General features: G+C 44.7%; 1 long non-coding RNA gene across 1 annotated transcript in view; it reads right to left on the reverse strand.

Annotated features, from left to right (window-relative positions):
* LOC102368097 overlaps positions 1 to 727 on the reverse strand; it is a 1,598-nt gene extending 871 nt beyond the window's left edge. Inside the window, exon 1 of the long non-coding RNA XR_323123.1 lies at positions 697 to 727. This is a non-coding gene — a long non-coding RNA (uncharacterized LOC102368097). The remainder of the gene's footprint in view (positions 1 to 696) is intronic.
* Positions 728 to 7,616: the final 6,889 nt, after the last annotated feature.

The raw sequence follows: 7,616 nt of genomic DNA on the forward strand, positions 1-7,616 counted from the left end.
ATCGCCCCTCCCTGGGGCTGGGGTCTATGCACCCTGCAAATGATGCCCTTGCTGGCATCTGCTGCGCCCGTCCTGGGCTTCCTAGTATGGTGCTCCCCCTCTTTAGGGCTCACCATGCCCACCTTGGGCTTCCCAACAGTCCTGTATGGCGCTCCCCCTCTTTGGGGCTCGCCGTGCCCACCTTGGGCTTCCCGACAGTCCTGTATGGCGCTCCCCCTCTTTGGGACTTGCCGAGCCCACCTTGGGCTCTCTGATAGAATCGCCCCACTCTGGGGCTGGGGTCTACGTACCCCGCCCGCAACCCACTGGTTGTGCTCCTCACAGCCAGCTGTACCCGCCCTGGCATTATGAGGATAACGCACCCTCCTGGCGCTGGGGCCCCACTCTCTGGGGTCCCTATGAGGTTCAGCTGCTCTTCTCTGAGCTTAACTGACCCCACAACTCTGCCCTGCAACTCTCAGGGCCTAGTGCGCCCTCACTAGCACCGGGGGCCCCACTTTACCGTGAGCCCCCCCTATGAGGCCTCTTCCAACCCCTACAGCCTCACCCAAACCTCCGGTGTAATATTAAAGCCGAACATAAACTCGAGCCTCCTGGCTATAACTCAAACATAAAGCCTCCTGGCTAAACCATGGTGCCCAAACCTCTCAGAGCTGCCATCCTTCTCTCAGCTAGAGCAGTTCCTGCATCGCTCACCTCCTAGCTCCTGCCCCTCTGGCTGCTGGCAGGGAACTGCCAGCCTGGCCTCAGCCCTGGGCTTTATAAGGGCCAGGCCCTGCCCCCTACAGGCAGCTGGCTCCCCTTAGTTGCTCCAGCAACCCGCAGCTGCGCTTATTATCCTGGCAACCCTCAGCTGGGCTTGTTGTGCTCTGCCAGGGCTCTCTCCCTGGCAGTTTTCTCCTCTCTAGGAGCAGGCACTAAGGTGCCCTGCGACACTCCCCTTATGTTAAGGTTAATTATAGAGGTAAGAATTTTTGTGGGTGATAGCTCTTATTGGACCAACTGTATAGTTGGGAAATATACAAGCTTTCCGGTACCAAGTACCCTTCCTTATGGCTGGATAATCACAGATATTTGGCTTGAGCCATTTTAGGAATATGCCCTAGTTCCAAAGTTCAGATCAGGTTCTGCATTTAAACTTACTTGCCACCCTCCTGTTTTAATTGTGGGTGCTGAAACTGAAAGATCTAGGTGTATGTAAAGGTTATGGGAGTGAAAGACAGGAAGGGCCAGACTGTGTTAGACATATGCTCCATCTAGTACATTTGTCCTGTCTCCAACAGGACCAGATACTTCACAGCAAGGTTTTAAAAACATGTATAGGATAATCTGTCTCCCAGGCAAATCTCTCCTGAACTCCCAGTACAGCTTGGCATTATCATGGAAGCATGAAATCTTTTAATTTTTTTTAGTATATACTGTAATAATTCTAGATACTCTTGTTTTCCACATTAGTGTCTAATTTATTTTTGAATCTTACTAAATACTTGTCTTCCGCATCCTATGGCAAGGAGTTCCACAGTCTACTTGTGCCTCTTATGAAAATGTATTTTCATTGATCAGATTTAGATTTAGGTAATCTAACCTTCCCACCTCCCCCCATGAACATTTCTTTGAGACCCCAAATGAGCCATTCTTAGGGGTGAAAATGGTTGCTTCATTTCTTGGCATTTCTGTATGACATTTTTATAAGCCTTGGTGTTTTGAAATGATGATCAGGGATCTGTGCGGGCCAGGAGCGGTCCGAGGCCCTCGGGGGCCTGTGCGCGGCGGGCTGTGGCCAGCAGCCCGGACATGCTGGGTCGCGGAATGCAGGCCGGCGGGCTAGAATTAGGCACGGACGCTTAGCAGTTGATTAAAGATTATTTTACTTACACCGAAGATGGTCACGGTGCAGGCAGGAAAACTTGCTTGAGTTGCAGTTACAAAACAAAACTCGAACCTGCAGGGCATGAGAGTACGTCGCAGGGGGTTTTCAGCGACCGGAAGATGCAAAACATGAGAGTACGTCGCAATGGGTTTTCGGCGACGGGAAGATAAACCTGCAGGACTCAAACCCGGGTAGAGCTCTGGATACACTCACACGAAGTTTGCTAGGCTCCGTGGAACGTGCGCGCAGGGAAGGGGTTCGTCGAGGGATCGTTCGGCGACGGGGAGAGGCCAGAGGTTGATCAGACCCCTATAGCCTGCGCTGGGTTCAATAGGCTCCGCAGCGCTTAGAGATCTTCACAAGACGTGAAGTTCTCCTCCTCCAGATGGTTACGGAGTCCTCCCTTGCGGGGGTTCTCCTCGGAGTTCTCCAACTGGGGCGGAAACCGCTCAAGCCTCTTATACGGCTAGCAAGCCAATCACTAGCTGCCACGTGGAAATAATTTAGAACTGGCCAATAGTGGGACACAAATTTGCATGCGAATGGCGGGAACTCCTTTGCACCGTGCATTTCTCTTTGCAACTAAGAAATGCACCCTGCAAAGAAAGCTCCGAGTGGCGGGAAATAATTTAGCAGTGCCGAAGTGCACACAAACAAAATCGCACCCTTGGGTTGTGACAGGATCAATCAGAAGTACGAAGCACCAAGGATCTTCATAAGATTTGGTGCCTAGTTTTATACATCCAAAAGATTTTGATACAGAGGTTTAAATATGCTTCAGAATTTTTGGCTGCTTATCTGACATGTAAAGCTTTTGAGGTTTAATACTCTGCAACAATAATACCTTCAGTTTAAAAAATGCCTTCATTTCTTCACTATGATCACATCAAACTATTTGTTTCTCATAAATTCCCTGCAATCTTGTCTCTCTTTCTTCTGTTCACAAACCATTAGTTTACCTACTTAGTTTTCTATGAATGGATAATGATACTACGCTGAGTGATTCTCAATGAGTATTCACTGAGTGATACTACAGATTCCCAACCAAGAATGAAGTCACAGACTGTTCACTTCCAATATTTGTGCTATATTACTGTCTGTTATTGTATCATGCTTTACTAACAGGAGGACAATGAATCATGAGCAGTGATTATGTGCTTATAGTACAAATTCTTGGATTAATAATAATTTGTGTTCAATAGATGGGCCACTAGGCGTCCTTTTCCATAGCTCTGGTATTATTGGGTATCCCAGTTTATTGACAGATGAGTCAAGATAATTAGACAGCTGGTGGCCTAGAGTTTGTAGAATGTCAGCAAATCTAGAGATATTGGATGACACATTTTTATAATTGAAAAAAGGCTATTGGCTCAGTAAAATTCCTTTACTGCTGCCACTTTGGACATAAACACCATATTCAAAACACCATTTCCCCTAGAAATCTAGGGATTCTGAGGAGCATACAATATTTGGTCTAACTCTCTTCTACTTGGCTCTGTTGCAAAGACTTTTAAAAATCCCACCGCTGAGGACTCCATCCCACACCGCCCATGATCTGATGCTGCTGTATAAAACCTACACACATCCCAGGATAGAAATCAAATCTTCCCAAGCTTTGAGTCCAGACCTGAACCTTGTTGCATTGGCCCACATCTAGTTAAACCCAGAAGTCCCTGGAAAAATCTCAGGCCTTTCAAAATGCTTCTTTTATCTTCCTAGACATTTAAACATAGGCGCTAAGTCATGTTCTAGTTAAAAGACTCTATTAGTCAGTTAAAGATCTTGTAAAAATGTTACCACAGGGTTTCCTGTTAATTTTCTCTTACAAATTAAATTTTTATTTTCCTAGCTGCTAGTGCTACCGTCTGAAGAATCCAACTGTTTTCCTTCCCTCTCTGACATGAAATTTATAAGCAGCACTTAGTGGAGACTTTCATAGGTGGTTTATAAGATCCAATAATGTTTAGTTGGTCAGTGTGAGCTAATGGGTAGTGCTGGATTAGGACCTCAGAACAATGAGGTTCTGATTCTTGTTTTATTCCTGAGGTGCTATGTAACCTTCTTCCCTCTGGTCCCACTTTTATTGATTGAGATAATCAACATCTCAGGGCTGGAAACATCCTATGTCTGATGAGTGCCCAGCAAAATCATAGGAATCACAGGAAACTAGGCCTGAAAGGGACCTCACAAGGTCATCTAGTCCAACCCCCAGTTCCAGGGAGGATCATCCCAGCCTAATCATCCAGCCAAGTCTGTCTAACCTGATCTTGAAAACTTCCAAGAATGAAGATTCCAGTTTCTCTAGGTAGCCTGTTCCAATACTTGACTACCCTCTTAGTCAAAGAGTTTCTCCTAATCTCCAATCCAAATTTTCCCTCCTGCAGCTTGAGACCAATGCTTCTAGTCCTGTTCCCTATGGTTATGGAGAAAAGCCCGTCTCCATTCTCTCTGTAATCGTCCTTCAGGTATTTAAAGACTGTTATCAAATCCCTCCCTCGGTTTTCTCTTCTTCAGACTAAATAAACCTTCTTTCAGCCTTTCCTTGTAAGTCTTCTCTCAGTCCTCTAGTCATTTTTGTTGCTCTGCTCTGGCTTCTTTCCAAAACTGGATGCAGTATTCCAGGTGAGGCCTCACCAGTGCTCAACAGAGCTGAAGAATCACTTTCCTTGCTATGCAAGTGATAGTCCTGTTAATACAACCCAGTATGCTGCTGCCTAGACAAGGCTTATATTCAATCGTGTATTGCATGGAACAGTTCTCCATTAGCAAGGGCATGGACTTGTCCTTCTTATTATTAACAGTATTCTAGGATAGCTGTGTTTGCATAGATCCTAATAAAGGCATTCTGCAATATGAGGCATCCATATTTCATTACATTATTCCATTTGACCCAACAGTAGCCAAAGAAATTCTTGAACTGGCCTGACTAGCAACAAATGTGATCAGAACATCAGAAAGCAGCAGGCTCTTGCTTTGTGAGTGGTGCAAAATTTCTCTTTCATCTGTGAATGAGCCCAAGACAGGACGAGACCAGGACTCAGATTGCTGTCATGGCAGATGAGTTAGGTTATATTTTGTGTGTGTGTCTTTATACAAAACAGGTTTGAATAGCGCTGGAGTGGAACATCAGATTCTCCCTGTGTTCAAATGGGATGGGAGGGGTAAAAAGATACAGCAGCCTCACATCCAAACAAGAAACACATACGCCTGTTAACACAGCAAATATTCCGAACTACAAGGCTGGAGGTAGAGGAAAGCAGTGACAATGAATAAGGTAAACTCAAATGAAACAAACATGTGAAATGTCTCTGCATCGGCAGTAGGTTGGTTACTGATGAGCCTTACAAGACGAAGGGAGAATCTGCATAAAATATTCTGAGAGGAGCATGGGTAGCCGGTTCCACACCAGATAACAATTTGACAATCACCGAGGAAGAATGCCTCTAACCTTCATGAAACTGAAAGGACAGGAGAGAAATGAGCCAGGCGCCAGTGTCATGAAAATCACAGCCTCAGCGATTTGGATGCATTTCATTCTGCGGAAGAGTTGTATGTGGCTGAGGGAGAATAAACAAAAAGTTGGGAAGCTGTCTGCAGTGGCATGGAATATTTATGTTAGGCCGTAATAACACACTGCTATCCTCCAATAAAAGGTGCAAAGAATTTAACAGACATTCATTAATTATGCCCCACAATGCTTCTGTGACATTACTGAGCATTATCTCCATTTTGCAGATGGCTAATCGGTGGCATAGAAAGGTTAAATGATTTTACCCAAGACCACACAGCAACCAAGCTCAGAAGTGAACCTAAGATTCCTAATGCCCAGTCACCCCCTAAGTATACACTGTAATTAAAGAATAAACTCTGTATATCTGTGTATCAGTGCTTAGTAGCTTGAAATTTTAAACCCATGAGGAAATCTGTACAGTGTTCTTTAAAAAGTACTTTTTGATGGCAAAGTACGGTTGGTGTGTTGGACTCTGCTCCAAAGAGTTGGGTTCAAACCATGTCTTGAAATGAGCCTATTCAGTCTCAGCCTACACCCTGCTGTGCTGTGCACCCCTCAAAATTACCCTACATTTTAGCATGAGCCACAGCCACTTTTCATCAGAGATGCAGGAGTGGAACAGCTGCATATCACATTGGCAGCACTGCATGGTGCATTGCTCAAATGCAGCGGGTTAGAAATGAGGCCCCCTGGTAGACTGTGGGAGAATCCAGGAAAGCTGTGGAGATCTTGCTTCCTTCTCTAGTCAAGAAGGTTCATCCTTGTCCTGTTACCCAGAGCTGTATCAGTATTTGTCCTATTTTCAGTGTATGACTGGCCTGTTCCATCATAGTCTCACTAAATGAGCTATCCTTTCACTCTCTTTATGTGAACAACTCACCTCTGCTGACTCTTCTATCTCTATCCAGTGGAGAAGAGATGGTAAAGAGCCAAAAAATTGATTCAGGAATATTTCTGCAAATTAAACAGTTGTGTTTGGATTATTATGTTTCTGGGGTTACCAGATGGTGCAAATCTGGGCAAGCAGAAACTACTGTATCTGTAAATCCCAAGTTGTCATGAATTTTAGCACACATAATTCTTTCATAGTTGCATTGGTTTGCTCTTAGTTCATGATTTCAAGGTTACTGGAAAATACATTTGAGAGATAGTTAGGTCTGTTTTGTCTTCCTGTGACATAAAATGCAGGTCACTTTTGGACATCAATATAATTTCTCAAGAGCAATGAATTAATGGTGATAAGCTGATGGAGAATAGGTTTATGTTAGCGATCAGAAGGCAATATTTTACAGTTAGGGTGGCCAAAATCTGGAACCAACTTCCCAGGGAAGTGGTCCTCACCCCTACCTTGGGCAAATTCAAGAGGAGGTTGGATGATCACCTGTCTGGGGTCTTGTAAACCCAGCATTCATTCCTGCCTGTGGCAGGGGGTCAGGCTACACGATCTGTTCAGGTCCCTCCTGACCCTAGCTACTATGAAACTATGAATTCTCATTGCTTTTTGCAGCGAGAATGCAGTGCCTGTCTGAAAGCCATGCAGTAGGGCAGCTATATGATTGTAACAATCCTTCCTGGCCTTCAGTCTATAGTATGAGTCAGTTGTTTCCCATGTCTACAGTTTATCCTCCCCAACAATCAGAATACAGGGTTACAGCCCTCCCAAAGGAAACAGACATTCTCAGTGCCTTTATTGCTTTCTTATTTGAGGATGTGGTCTGTGCTCTAATTAAATTGAAAGGGAGTGAGTTGATAATGGCTTATTGAGTGTTTGCCACTCTGAAGCTTCCAATTAAATGGTTTGCCAAACCAGGGGTCAGGAATTTTGGCATGGACCTCGATGAGCTCTCCCTTCCTGCAGAGTATTGGCAGGCATCATCCAGGTTTTCTCGCATAATCAACTTCCTGTAATCACTGGTGGAACAGAAAACTTTCCTGATTTCTCTTGCTAAGGTGATAGCTGCCAGAAAAGAGAATCAACTCTTCAGCAAACATTTTTTTTCTTTGATGGAAACAAAGTCAGCAAAAATGTACATGATCACCAGGATCGTTTCCTGCTTTGCCTCCAGAGTTCAATTACAATGGGAGACTCTTGTCTGATGACAAATCCCTGACCCACTAAGATAATATGTGTAGTCCTCACTACTGTAAGCTGAGTAAAGCAACAGGACTTGGTGTTGGATAAAATATCTTGGATTGTTAGTTGCTCTGATTACACCTGCTATTCTTGTCCCTGGT

This window comes from Alligator sinensis, unplaced genomic scaffold (genome assembly GCF_000455745.1).
Source record: "Alligator sinensis unplaced genomic scaffold, ASM45574v1 scaffold31_1, whole genome shotgun sequence".
Classification (NCBI taxonomy): Eukaryota; Metazoa; Chordata; order Crocodylia; family Alligatoridae; genus Alligator; species Alligator sinensis.